Genomic DNA, 15214 nt, shown 5'->3' with positions numbered 1-15214 from the left:
CTTCTTAAAGATTAACTTTTTTTCCCAAAGAAGATTGATGATTTGTCTCTTTCACTACATTTTAAACATAAGTGTGTTTGATAAAGTGGTTTGCAATGACTAGTTTATAGTCTACTTCGTAATTCAAAGAAAGAATTCTCATGTATAAAATGTCCCTTTTTATTTCTATAACTATTTCTAGCAATAAATTGGTTAAGGGGGATACTTAGTTTCAAGCATCATTAAAAGATATGAAAAGTTTATACCTTAATCTTCATTCTATTGTCAACTTGAATTGTGTCATTACCATAACTATTTTTGAAATCTCTAGAAACTTTTTCTCTTTAGACAAATAATGAACCTTAGGTTTCTGTTGTTTAGTGATCCCACTATCCAATGCCTTCTCAACAATTAATTAGCTTGCTTTGAATTGGTTTTAGATTCCAAGCAATACTGTTTTTTTTTTTAATTTATTCTGAAATATAACACAGGCCAAGCATGTTCCAAGGAGATATTCTTCCATTGTCTTCCAGTCTCTCTGTACTATAACAGTTGTAGAGCTTATATTCTACACTTTGAATTCCTCTACCTGGAGTCAGAGTGTTTAAGACAGATTCCCTCCAGTTAACAGGTCATTTATGCATTTGAGAAAGGAAAACCTTTGTCAAATAATATCCTCAATGAAACATAAATACTTGTACACATCCAGTAAAGCAGGACACTAATCATCAAAGCAATTGAGTTGCTCACGTGGTGTGTTTTGAGCTTATGTTATTATAGGTATCTCTATCGCACTGTAATAGAAAACAAACCTTACAAATACGCCTCTGTCGAATATGAAGAATTGGCTTACTGGTCCTCTTTTCCATGTGCTTTCTAAAAAGCAGTTTCTGCCAAACAACTAGAAACCTAAAAATTATATTTCAAATTCCCTTGTGACTAGGGTTTTAGATACAGTTTATCAATGAGATCGATTTAGGCAAAGTCCACAAGATGGAAGTGGAGTAAAAGCCAATGTATTGCCCTTTTCTGGGGACAGTCATAGCTGGAGATGTTGAGTCTTTTTGAAATGGTGCTCCAGTGCCCACTCGCTAACATAGGGATACCCAGCAGTAATTGCTAGCTGCTGTGGTGGCCTTGTGATTCGTACCCCTTGATTGTGGCAGAGGAAGCAGCTTCTTTGATGGTGGGTTCCTTGTTGCTGGTCTGAGGCTCAATCCAAGAGTCCCTTCCTAGGAACTACTTCTTTGTTTTGAATCCTTCTCTGCTTCAAAACACTAGAGTTTTGCTTCTTATAATTGTATTCTGATTGATAGATACTGTCTTAGCTGTTATTTTCTTAGCTGTTTTTCCTGAGGTGTACTTAAGGTAAATCAAAAATTTCCAATTATAAGTGTGAAAGCACTTCAAAAATATTTGGCCATTGAAATTCAAACTTTACTCTGGCTTCCAGCAGTTGGTGAATGGGTGATAACTGATCAATCATGCTGATAGGAAGTATGACAAGTTGCAAAGAGCAGAACCTTTGAAGTCAGACAAGAATACACACAGTCTGGTGGGTTCTCAGTTGTAGGTATAGTGTCTGGACATGGTAGCAAAATTAAAGAAGAAACTTCATCTTTACATAAAGACAAAAGTCCCATAGTCCTCACTAGAAGTTACGCCTGGGAAGTTAACTCATGCCAGGTGGATAGACTCCTAACATAGTAAAGAGAGAGCAGCCTTTGGAAGGCAACAGTCCTCAGGTCTTCCATCAACTTGGCTACTAACTGACTGCTTGACCTTTACCATTTTCTTTAGTCTTTGAGCTTCAGTTTCCACAGCCACAAAATGTGGATATCAACACTTTGCTCACAGGATTGTTTTATTAGAAGTATAAATAAAGGATGAAAAGCACCTGTGATATCTGGCACATAACAGGTATTCAAAGTGGTTAGGAACTATTATTCCCTCAGCTTTCAAGGGAAAAGTGAATCCAGTCTTGTTCACACAGAAGCAGAAATAAGAAAATAAGAGACCAAACAGAAGAAAGAGAAAAGATAAATAGAAAGATATACAGCCAGAAGGGCTAATGTTGTCTCATAGGCCCTGAGATGCAGGGAAAAAGGAAACATTCTCCTATGGTGAGAAGAAAGGAAATAAAGTAGTCTGGAGCCACAAAGAATCCAGGGTAAGGCCCTCCTGCTGCATTAGCGCTGGGTGACTGTAAAAACATGAGGTCTGCTCTCAGCGGTAGAGGTATGCATCGTGGTTTCTATTATAATTCTGTTTTTACTCAAAACCTGCCAAAAATTTTCTTTTGAGGTGAAACTCTCCAGCATTTTCTACAGCTCAGATTGATTATTTGAAGTAGCATTGGGAGAAAGTAACAACATACTTGTTATTAAAATGCAAGGAGGTGGGAGAAAAGACACAAAATTTTAAGATGTCCCTTATATAAAGGCTTACACCATGTTGGATTGTCCATACGAATCATTAAAAAGTTGTATTTTTTATTGAAATTCAGTTGTAAAAGAGCTTCACAGAATTTTTGTGTTCCTTTTAAAGTTCTGAATACGGACAATACTGACTAAAATACCTAATATAAACTCCATGAGGAGTAGCAACCATACTGTGTTTATTTGTGCCAGCATGGCACATGTACATTGTGTCCACAGCCTATGCACATGGATTCCTACAGCCAGAACAGCAAAAAAGAAACTGGTTCATTCTGTTAAATCTGTTAAATTGTTGGTCAGAGAAACAAAGCATTGTTTGCTCATGGAAATTGAACTTGTTTGTATATAGGAGATCTAGTCGTCTACTTAATTTAAATTTACATCACTTTAAAAACTGTTGAAATAGCATAGTATATGCATAATTATTATTATACACTCTTTATAAATGGATTTAATTATACTTGTAGGAATGACTTTGTTCCATAAAGTTCAATCTTCATCTGGTGCCATTTTTCTTTAAGAGTTTCCTTGGTCATGGGCACCTGGGTGGCACAGTCGTTTAAGCATCCAACTCTTGATTTGGGCTCAGGTCATGATCTCACAGTTTGATGGGTTGAAGCCCCACATTGGGCTCTGCCCTGACCCTGCAGAGCCTGCTTGGGATTCTCTCTCTCCTTTCTCTGCCCCATGTGTTCTCTCTGTCTCTCTCAAAATAAATAAACTTAAAAAAATTATTTAGAAAAAAAAAAAAAGTTTCTTTGGTCAGGCAGACCAAGGCTTAGCTTAGAAGAATGATGCTACCTGGGGAAGCCATGTGCTCAGACACACAGATGATATGGATACAACTTTGAGGTCCAGCTTAATTTAGAATGCTGCTCCATGCAGATTTTTGAACAGGAGTTTGGGAATAAGGCACTGCTATTGAACCATGATGGTATTAAGTGACTGGTTGCTGGCACTCTACAGATCAGCAATCTCACAGAGACAGCAAGGAAGTGCTATACAATCTCCTCCACTCTGACCCTGCTCTCATCTCAGATTCAACACTACCAGTCACTCTAACTCTGTAATTCATTGCATTTTTCTTATTTCCTTTCCCACTACTTCTACTTTAAATTAGGTTCTCATTGGGGCAGCCAGTGGCTCAATCAGTTGAGTGTCCGACTCATGATTTGGGCTCAGGTCATGATCCCAGGGTAGTGGGATAAAGCCCCACATTGGGCTCTGTGCTGAACATGGAGCTTAAGATTGTCTTTAAGTCAATCAGTCAATCAATCAGGTTGTCATTAATTCCTATCCTAGAATATTTTTGATGAGGGGTAAGCTAAGGGCAAAATACAGGCTAACAGCACCCTCCCCACCACCACCAGGTGGAATATGTGTGATATTCCTCGGACACTCCTGGCTACCCAAGAACAAAGGAAAGGGGTTTAAGTGCTTGCCATGGAAATGTGGCAAACTAAGGCAAATGAAAAATTAAATTCCCTTACTGCCTACAGCCCATTGACAAATCCTTGAAAACTTTAGAGTGACCTCTCTTTAGGAGTTCAGCTGCCTCGATGATGACACTTTGCTAGGGGCAAAAGGGAATCTTGGCTTAACATTATCCTGACACCCCACCAAAATTTCTTTAGAAAGTTCCTTTATCTAAACTCCCCAAGATATAGGTTGGCAATCATACTCCAAGCTTATGGCCCCCTGATATACATCTGAAGGGCCCCATGATTGAGGTTTTACTAAAGGCTAATAAATGGTGTTTCCCCAGTAACAGCTAGCCCCCTCAAGGTCCTGGAAACCTTGCTTCCAAAATACCTTAGGGATTTACTCTATCCCTAATCCCTTCTCAACCTGAAGGTATATAACCAGTCATGACCCCAGTGCAGCTCTTCCTGCCCATGGGTTCTGTCCCCATACTTTAATAAGACCACTTTTTTTGCACCAAAGATGTCTTCTAGAATTCTTTCTCAGCTGTTGGCTCTGGACCGCCCCATAATCATCCCAAAATGTCATCGTTTTAAGTTTCCAACAATGCTAACAAACCCATCATTTTTACATATATACCACAGGCCTCCTTAAAATTATTTTTCCCAACGGAATTTGAGGCTCCTTAGTTTGTTAATCAAGGATGTCTATGATCTGTCTCCACCACTAACTTTCCAGTCCTTTCTTCCTGTCATGTCCCATGCTTTTTACCAGCTTTATCTTTCCTGGATTATGACATTCACTTTGTGTTCTCTGTCACATTTCTACAGGCTCAAGTTTTGTCCTGCTCTCAATTCCAGGGTTATTTTCTCCATAATCATACTTTTTCCTGCAACCAAATGTCATTTCCCTACCCCAATTACTAAAGGGGAGGAAAAAAAATTCCTCTATCCATCATAGATTGTCCAGTTTGGGGAATTAGACTAGCCAAAGATCGGTTGGTTAACAAGAGAAAACAAGCAGAAGTTTACTAATATTAGCGTCACAAATATACACCAATTTGGGTTTATTTTAAGTTAAACAAATGTAAACGGATTTGGGGCTTTTGGGCAAGGAAGAAAGTTCAGGGAAGATGAGCAGAGAAAGTGTGGTTAAAAAAGGAACATCTCTGCAAATGAAAATTTCTTTAATCAAAGGAAAACTTAGGCTGTGTTTTTAGAGCTTCTCCTGCTTCTGCTGGTTTTCAGTGGCCTTTAGCTCAAAATAATCCATATGCCAAAGAGGCATATTTGTGGGTGGCATATTCTGGTACCCTTCTGCACATATCATTTATTACCTTAGTAATTCATTTGTTACAAAACATCTCATTTTCCTAACATGTTGAGATTGTCCTAACATAGATTAAACTGGGGAAATTTCCCCTTTCTGCCTCAGGAAGAAAGATGTTTTAAAGGGTAGGGGAAAGAATAGAAAAAAAAATAAGGCCCACCTCTTTCAGAAGAGGCTGGGTGTGTGGCTGAGATGGGGTACATTCCAAACTCCAACTCATTTCTATCCTCAGCAGAGAAATATACTTAGAATCAGTAAAAGTTGCTTTACTTGACAAATACTGGTATAACTGGGAGGCCCCATTTTCCTGGGAGAAGAAACAGAACAAAGCTATTTCTTAGTTTAAACTAAGAGGAGCCCCAGGATTGGGAAAGTGGAATCTGAGCCTAGGAGTCAGCAGATGCTCATTCCAATCCTGCCCCACTCTTGGGAACTGTGGAAGGGGGCAGGGATACGTCAGCCCCAAAATATGCCTCTGTGGCATAAAGATTATTTTGAGCATCAGTAGAATCTCTGAAAACAAAGTGTAAATTGCCCTTTTGTAAGGGATATTTACATTTATGAAGGAAATCTCCATTTGTAAAGGTGTTTCCCTCTTGGTATCTGGAAGAGAAGGTCACTCTAAATCTTCAGAAACTCTTCTCCTTCGAGAAGGGTAACAACTTAAATCTGCATAACAAATCCGACCCTTATTACTACACTCTCCCTGGTAATCTCCCATAACTAGCCTCCCCTCCAAAACATCTTTCTTTTGTCTTTAACTGGAGATAGTATTTAAGGTGGTGGTTTGGGCCATTTCAGGTAGTTTAACTTGGTTTTTCTGGGTATCTCCCATATATACAGAAGGTATACGTGTTATTAAACTTATTTTTTTCTCCTGTTAGTCTTCTATTATAAAAAGTTCCTCAGCCAGGAACCTAGAAGGATAGAAAGAAAATGATAGATCTTTCCCTACACTCCCCTGTGGCCTGGGAAATAACTGTGCCAGTAGAGTAAAAGAAGGTTTTATAGAGGCATTTTCCCAATGCACCTGGAAGTGCTCTAACAGATGACACAGCTTTGCCCCTGGCTTCACAAGTCCCTGGTGAGGAGCTTCAGGAGAGGACAAGCTTTCACATCACTGAAGACCTCAGGCTCTGCACATCGGAATTGAAAATCTGAGGCACATATTCCCAAGGGCAGCACTGGGAGTCTGGCCCTGAGTGTTTGGCCTAGGGGACCTCTGGAAAGGGGATTATTCTGAATTTGCTGCTACTCCTAATAGGTGAAAACAGAAGTTCAACTCCATCATAGGATAAAATGATGGCTACCCCAATTACAATACCCTTGAGTCGATGGCTTGTCTTGTTCAGAGAGGGCAATAGCACCTTGTACAGCAGCTATTAATTTTTACTAAATAGAAGTTACATAGTTGTGTTTTGGTAATTGATCTTTTCCTGTCTTATACATGCAATTCATCTCCCTTAGACTTGAATGTAAATGACAGACTAATACATTGCAAATTTTCTTTTCGATGATTTTAAAACATTTTAACAGTAATTTAAAAAATTAATATATATAAAGCATTCTATATACTAGAATAACAGCATACTAGAATAACTAGAATATAATAGAATATTCTATATTCTAGAATAACTAGAAAAGCCACAGCTCTGTGCCTAAGAAATATGCAATATATTTAGAGAAATGTTCACCATTCACATATGCAACTTCTATTTATTTACTAAAGAAAAATTAGAATCTGCCTGTGTATGAAACACCCAGCTAGGCACAGGATGACCCAAACCTGCCCTGAAGTTAGCAAATGAATAGGTTTAAAAATGACAATATATAATGATAAATTGTGAGGAACACCATAAAGAAAACAAAATAAATAGAAAATAACTCTCTCCTTTAGATAGATGAGGGAAGTTCTCCATGAAGATGTAGGGTTGCAGCTGAGACCTGAAGGTGAAGAAGTAATCATTTTTGAGAAGTTAGTCCAGACAGAGAGAACAGTATGTTGAAGGCACCAATGTGTAAGATGTACCTTCCAAATAGATCAATGTATTATAAGGGCATAGGCTATTCCGGTGATAAAGATATTGAATGTATTCCTTTCAACAAGTATCTACTATGTGAGTACAATGAGCTGGAGATAAAATGAGGAATACAGATCTAAAAGAAGTTCTCCTGGAACTTCTAGTCAGGTGAGAAAGGTGCTGAGTGTGCATTTCAGGTGTGATGGGGACCACGAGATGGGGTAATACAGACATAAGTAGCAAGTGGATTTTGATGGAGTGTGGGGCAAGCTGAGAGCAAAGTACAGGCTAGCAGCACCCCCCCCCACCACCACCAGGTGGAGTATGTGTGATATTCCTCAGACACTCATGGCTACCAAAGAACAAAGGAAAGGGGCTTAAGCGCTTGCCATGGCAATATGGGAAACAAAGGCAAATGAAAAATTAAATTCCCTTACTGTCTATAACCCCTTGATAAGTCCTTGAAACAGGCAGTGACCTCTCTTTTGGAGCTCAGCTGCCTCGATGATGACACTTTGCAAGGAGCAAAAGAATCTCAGCTTAACATTATCCCAATCTTGAGAATCTTGTAAGTCTATTTTAACACATAACAATTTCTTTGGAAATTTCTTTTATCTCAGTTCCCCCAAGATATATGCTGGCAATCACACTCCAGGCTTATGGCCCCCTCATATATATCTGAAGGGTCCCATGGTAATAAATGGCATTTCCCTAGCAACAGCTAGCTCCTCAAGGTCATGGAAACCTTGCTTCCCAAAATACCTTAGAGAATTACTCTATCCCTGACTACCTCCCAACCTGACAGTATATATTATGACCCCAGCGCAGCTCTTTCTGCCCACAGGTCCTGTCCCTGTGCTTTAATAAAAGCACCTTTTCACACCAGAGACATCCTCAAGAATTCTTTATTGGCCATCAGCTCCAGACCACCCACCATCACCCCCAAAACTTTATCAGATTTTACCAACCCTAGAGTGAATGAGGGAATCCTTTCTAAGGAACTGAAAGATTAGTGTCAACCTGAAAATAAAAAGCCACAATGAGAGGCAAGTGAGTGTTTATTCTGGGATTAAAGAGGAGCACAGATTCAGTGAGAAACTCAAATAGTGTCCAACTTATTGGGTGAAAGCCAGGGTTTTTTATGAGGGAAAGGAAGGAGCATTTCCATTATTTGAAGTACAGAAATATTTTTTTGGTGGGTTATTAACATGTTAACTACTTTGGGTTATCTGTTGATTGAGTGCTGGTTTTAGCTACTGGTTTCATCTTCAGGAGGTCCACAAGATTAGTCTTGTGATCAGAACGTCCACTCTCCCACTGACTTCTCTAACATCTGCCAGTTTGTCTAGTCCAAAGGTTTTGGCCCAATTTAAACAAAGGATGTGTAAAGCAGTTTTTTCTGTAATGACCACTCTGGCTCTATTTTAGAAATGGATCTAGTCAGGTCAATTTTTCACAATAAGAATTTTCTGGGTAAAGAGTAAAAGGCTCAGGAAACTGTCCAAAAAGAAAGAAAAGCCTGGGTCTGTTGTTATGGGTTCTCTGCAGGTGGACATAGGTAGATTTGTTAATTTAGAGGAAACAATTTACAAGACTAAATGGGCAGTTCAGATTTGATGTGTGATAGAGAAGTAGGTATTGAGACCTTGAATATAATATAAAATTGTGAAATTGCTAGTCAAGGCTGGCAAAAGGAAGGAGTTGAAGTACATTTGAGACTGATGTGCCATTAGTTTTCATTGAAAACTTTTGCATAAGAATTAGTCTTTCTATTCTTGTCATCACATTATTATTTTATACTTAATCCCTCTCTTTTACCTCTGAAACTGTGCTAATACAAACGCATTTTAGTTTTGGGTTTTTGTTTTGTTTTCAAAATTGCTGTCCATAGCGCTTTTGGGTTCCTCTCCTATTTTTCTGTTCACTCAGTTTTGATATTTACTTGGGAGGAAAAATGGAGATTTTATGAAAACTAAACTAGGTCACAAAAGAGTTACACATTTCCCCCTAAGGCTCCTAAAACAATTTTGAACTCAGAACACTTGATTTTACTTTCCTGTCCACAACATTGGGTAAGCATGAGAGCAAGAAAAAGGCATTCCTTCATGTAAAAGCACAATTTGTGGAAAAGAGAGGCTAAAACATTTGTTTTTCTAGAACCTTTACCAAATGATGTGAAGTCCATATGATTGCTAATCATGTTTTACCATTATGTTCCTGGATTGCATTGTCAAAAATACTTTGGTTTTATGATTTCAAAAATTGCTGTTTTAAATATAATTTTTATGACAGGATGAATGGTCCCATAATCTAATGGACATATAATTATGTAGAAGTTATATTAGCACAGCTAAATACAGCTTGTAGAAATAATGTACAGAAATCCTGAGTCCCAAGTCTCCTTCTCTTTGAAACTGTCTTACCTTCCCTGACATTGTTGGTTACTTTCTGTGCTCAGTCCTTTAACACATCAGTTATAATTACTGTTCACATACCCATTTCCTTTACTAAACTGAGTGACTCATAGGCAGAGAATGTTTATTATTTGTTTTTCTAACCACAAAACTTTATAGTAGATGCACAAAAATATACTTTTGCAGGAACAAATAGGAAAGTTATTAATACATACTATAGAGGTTATCAGACATTGGACATTTTTAAAAAATAACATGTATTAAACTTTAAAGGGGGATGTTCATATAGAAGTAACAACCCCTACCCCTGTAACTAAGCCAACACCCAAATACCCCTTTGGCCACTTTGACACCTAGTTCTTGTAAATGTTTCCCTTCCTTCCATGTATTCACTCTCATAATCCAGTGAGTCTAAGAAACACAGCCATGTTTAAACATCTGGGATTCATCAGGCTGATTCTGGTAATCAAAGTTCAGAAGATCAGTTCCAGATGTTGCCTAACTAAAGTTACATAAACATTGTTCACATTTTTAAATACAATCAGACCTAACTTCCCATATCTTGAAAGTAACTTAATTTGTATAGGTAGGAGTTATACTTTGCACTATTTTTTTTAATTAACTTTCAACTTAACACAGAGATAAGGCTGATAGATCTTCCCTAAAGGTGAATGAATATCAATAAAATCAAGATACATTTTTGGAAATCATACATTTAATTACATTAGCTCTAAGATTCCATAAGACAGAAAGAAAGAGTAATACTGTCTGAGTGTCCATTATGTAGGGGAGGAAAAGTAATTTTCGCTCTACCCTTCTGGGTTCGTTGCTGGGCCATACCACCCCCTATAGTAAAGTACAGACTAACAAGAGAAAACAGAGTTTAATAACATGACTACCCCTCCTGTATATATGGGAGATACCAAGGAAACCTGAGTAACTCCTTGGAATGACTCAAACTACCACCTAAAAACCACCTCTAGGTAAAGACAAAAGAGGTTAGGGAGGTTATCAGTCACAGCAGAATAAACAAGGGTATGGTTGATAGGAGTTTCTAGAGATTTAGTCATCCTTCTCTTCCTGGTCCAGAAAGGGAGACACCCTTATCAATGGAGATTTTCATTATAAATGTCAATGACCCTTACAAAACGATTACTTCTACTTGTTTCCTCCTGCATCTGCTATTGTCTTAAAAATAACTAGCTCAGGGGCACCTGGGTGGCTCAGTTGGTTAGGCGTCTGACTTCAGCTCAGGTCATGATCTCACTGTCCATGAGTTTGAGCCCCATGTCAGGCTCTGTGCTGACAGCTCAGAGCCTGCTTCAGATTCTGTGTCTCCCTCTCTCTCTGCCCCTCCCCCACTCACGCTCTGTCTCTATCAAAAAATAAATAAACCTTAAAAAATTTAAAAAGTAACTAGCTCAAAATAATCTTTATGCCAAAGAGGTTTATTTTGGGGCAGGACACTCTGTTCTGCTTTTGTCCTGTCATTGAAATTTGCCCAGTAACTTTCACAGAGATTGCTCTGTAGCTCACTGAAACAGTCTTTTAATCTTAAGAATAGGTAAGTTCAAAAATTTTTTTTAACTTTTATCTACTTTTGAGAGAAAGAGAGAGAGTGTGTGTAAGCATGAGCAGGAGAAGTGCAGAGAAAGAGGGAGACACAGAATCCAAAGCAAGCTCCAGGCTCTGAGCTGTCAACAGGAGCCCAGAACCCACAAACTGTGAGCTCACGACCTGAGCTGAAGCTGGATGCTTAACTGACTGAGCCACCCAATCACCCTGAGAATAGGTAAGTTCAATTAAACAGTTGTGTTTCATTTCAGGAGGCTGTGTAACAGGTGGGCTTCCAAAAGTTAGGTCAATATGGTACAAGCAATCGTGTTACTTAATAAGAGACATTTCTATGGGAAAGAAAACAGATGAACAGTTAAAGCAGACTGTAAACTCAGTCTGAGTCATGAGGGAAGATGGTTTAGAAGATTATATTAGGAAAGATTTTCTCTGCTGTTCAAGGTCCTTCCAGCTGGACTAAGAACCAAATTGACAGGGGATAGATTAACAGGCCAAGATAAAATGTAATTTCAGACATGAAATTCTAAACACAGTAAGGCACATGAGGCTTATATGAGATCTTGATCTACAGAAGGAGGTAGGGGAGGATAGCCATTAATAGGAAGGCAAGAGGAGATGTTTGGAAAACAAAGGTTACCCTATCATACAGGTAAATTCTTTAGAGAAAGAGGAATCTCTAGTAATATCTCTCTTCCTGGGATAGGCAGGCAGCTAAAGGGAGGATAAAAAGGTTTTCCTGAATCTGCTACGTTTTGATTGCTTTTAACTCAAAATAACATTCATGCCATTTTGTGGCCCATTCATGCCAGGTGGCCCATTTGGGGCAAACTGGCCTTAAACCTTATAGTTCCCTCTTCCGAAACTTATGTGAAGTTTCATACCTTAAAGTTTGAGTTGGTAGATGGTTTCATCTTGTTGAACCAGTCTTAGTCCTGATATTCAGTTCAATTAAACTCTTTCAGGAAGTGATGATGCAGGTATGTTCTCAAAGTTAGGCCTATTGTTCCAGTAATCAGTTATTAAATAAGAGGGCTTTATATGGAAACAAAAGAAAAACAATGGTTAGTAATTGAACCAAATTAGAAACCAGTTTCTGAGCTCTGAAAATAGCCAGTCAAGAAGATTTCTAGATGTCAAGCTTGAAGCATCTTTAGATAGAGTAAGAGCTGTTGTGATTTCTCTGACGTTTACATCAAGCTGTTCATATTTAGTTTGCAGGCTTCAGGAAAAAGGAAAGTTTAAATTCTCAAATATATCCAACTCAGAAAGATAAGAGAAAAAATGAAAATATTCATTTGATGAGTTGTAGCTAGGCATTGGAGGAAACTAGAAGAAATCAGGATCTAGTCTAGTTTATAATGAACAGTATTCGAATCTAATATTTACTCAGGTAAGTTATCAAAACATTTTCTTTCTGTATTCACACTCATTTCTACCAAAGACAGCCAAATCAATATTAATTTGTTTGCAAAATAAATCTAGTTTCAAAAAAACTGGGCCTGATTATTTGCATAAGTACTACAAGAATAGCAATTGACCATATAGAAGCTTTAAAACCTGCTTTGCTGGTACTTTATATAAGGGTTTTTTTTTTTTTTTAACAGCCTCTCAAGGCCAGAAACAAAGCCAAATACTTGTCATCAGACCTCACCTGCAATAGCTATACATATGGGTGAATTCCTCTTTTTCTTGAGGTCTCCCACATATTGCTAGGTTTCTGTACCTTCTTTACTCACCTGGTAAGGCTGCTGGGGATTCTGTAAGCAAGTATCAGGCTGATATTTCCCAGGGGCTTTATTAGCTCCATAAAATCCAGCTTAGTTCTTTAAAGCTGTCCGGTCATATCTGAGCCTATGCATGTTTCTCCCAAGCATGCCATTCCAGTCAAAGCGTTGGTAATATAATCAATATTTCCAGTAGTTTCCTGTCACAAGAAGAAAGGATTCTTATTGAACATATGAAAATTTATTGCCATAAAAATATAAGAATTGACAGTTTCAAAATTCTGGATTCTGAAATCAGGTAGGGATAAATGATAAATGTTTCAATTGGAATATATCTGTGTGAACAAATTTCTGGAAATTCAGTTAGTTGAAAAGAAAATTTTTTTAAGACTATATTTTCCAGATTAAAATATTACTGGCTTTTTAAAAAAGTCACAAAAATTACAATTATCCTCTCCAGTTTTTTTACTCCCATGTTACTAATTTTTGTTCTGTTTGAACACAGTATTTGCACTAGTTCTGGAAATTCTTATCCAGTTCAATTTTTATGATGTTAAGGTTATTAGAAACCTGTTCTCAGAGTTTGTTTAACACATTTGCAATAGCCTCAGTAAAACAGTAACTGTAAATGATAAGACTTACAAATGGCCATGGTTAAAGATCTCATTAGAGTTCATTACAATGCAATTGACAAGGATATTTGCTTACTTCTGTAACTTACAACACTTCAAGATAATAACACAAGGACATCAGACTTCTAGGAGTTTTGTACTATTTTTAGAACATTTTTTAAAAATTTTTTTTTAACGTTTATTTTTGAGACAGAGAGAGACAGAGCATGAACGGGGGAGGGTCAGAGAGAGGGAGACACAGAATCTGAAACAGGCTCCAGGCTCTGAGCTGTCAGCACAGAGCCCGACCGGGGCTCAAACTCAAGGACCTCGAGATCATGACCTGAGCCGAAGTCGGCTGCTTAACCAACTGAGCCACCCAGGGGCCCCTAGAACATTTATTTTAATAACATAACTACATAAATGCAATTTATGTACAAAATACAAGAGGATTTAGTATCACCTATTTGACAAACCTTTCCATATAATTTAACATACTTAATATACTTAATTTAACTAATTAAGCATAATTAAAGCTTAGTTTAATTTCTCAAAAAATTTTAAAATGTCCCAGGAGCTCTCAGGAGTATCTCGGACTGTGGTCAAACATGAAAAGATTTTGACATTTGATAAGATAGGATCATATCATTATGAAACCAGATTTAATTATCCATTTAATCAAACTGACAATAAAGGATACCAAAGCCAAATACAGAAGGTTATAGTTTTGAGCAAAATTTAGTTCTTAGACATAGGAAAATATGTTGACAAAGCACAGAATTCTTGTTTTCTTTAAAGGTAAAGAAAAACATGTTTACACAATTTCTTAAGAACAAATCAGTAGTTCAAGAAAACCATTTTTTTCATGAAAACAATTTTATTTTTGCATCAATGTATTTTTATATTAAATTGTAGCCAGTACTGACTGTATATAAAATTCATTTCTGAAGATTCCTTTTCCATAAACCTTCTCCAACTTTCTATCTTACATTCAGATTTTGGCCTGTTTTTATCCAACAAAAATGTATTCCCATTTCTCACTTGCACACAGAGTTGTTTCTCTCATTATTTCCAGTAGTCTTATTTATTAGACTTCTTAACCCTTAGTGAAAATTAAATTGTAACTGTAGGGTCCAAGGGCAGTCTACCCCAAGGTGGGCCAGTTAGGCATGAACTTTATTTTTAGTTAAAAGCAATCAAAACCAAGTAGATGCAGCAAAAGCTCTCTTCCTCAGCCTCAGTTGCCTAAAGTTGCATCGGAAAGTAGGGCCTGTATTTCAATACAGGGACTGTATTTCAATTCCCCTTTAACTAAGAAACTTACCTACAAAATAGGGCAACCTTGTTTTCAAAACATCTCCTTTTGTGTTCCTGCTAGTGGTTTTCTCCGACCCCCTACCCCTCTTTTTATTCCTGTTACCTCGCTGTCTTTGGAATTTCATGTCTGTATAGATTCCATCTGTCTCATGTTAATTTGATTCCAAGTTTAGCTAGAAGGGCCTTCAAGGGCAGAGGATGTTCTTCCTCTTTAACATAAGTAATTGTGAACTGTTTGTTATACCAATATTCTTCAGGAATTTTTGAATACATCTCATAATGTCTAGAAAGGTATCTTTTTATAGTATGATTTTTCAATAAAGCAAAAACCTGGTTTACTAACAGACTCCTATTTAATTTCTCTATAAGACAAAAGTAAATCTG

At 37.5% G+C, this 15214-nt stretch overlaps 1 long non-coding RNA gene across 1 annotated transcript in view; it reads right to left on the bottom strand.

The window, feature by feature from the left end:
• Positions 1–13098, bottom strand: part of LOC122234985 — a 37291-nt gene extending 24193 nt beyond the window's left edge. The window contains exons 1-2 of the long non-coding RNA XR_006212998.1: positions 12915–13098; positions 12060–12210 (exon numbers count right to left, since the gene is read on the bottom strand). This is a non-coding gene — a long non-coding RNA (uncharacterized LOC122234985). The remainder of the gene's footprint in view (positions 1–12059; positions 12211–12914) is intronic.
• Between the last annotated feature and the right edge of the window lie 2116 nt (positions 13099–15214).

Source organism: Panthera tigris, chromosome F2 (genome assembly GCF_018350195.1).
Source record: "Panthera tigris isolate Pti1 chromosome F2, P.tigris_Pti1_mat1.1, whole genome shotgun sequence".
In the NCBI taxonomy this organism is placed as follows: domain Eukaryota; kingdom Metazoa; phylum Chordata; class Mammalia; order Carnivora; family Felidae; genus Panthera; species Panthera tigris.
This window is presented reverse-complemented; position numbering and strand designations above follow the sequence as displayed.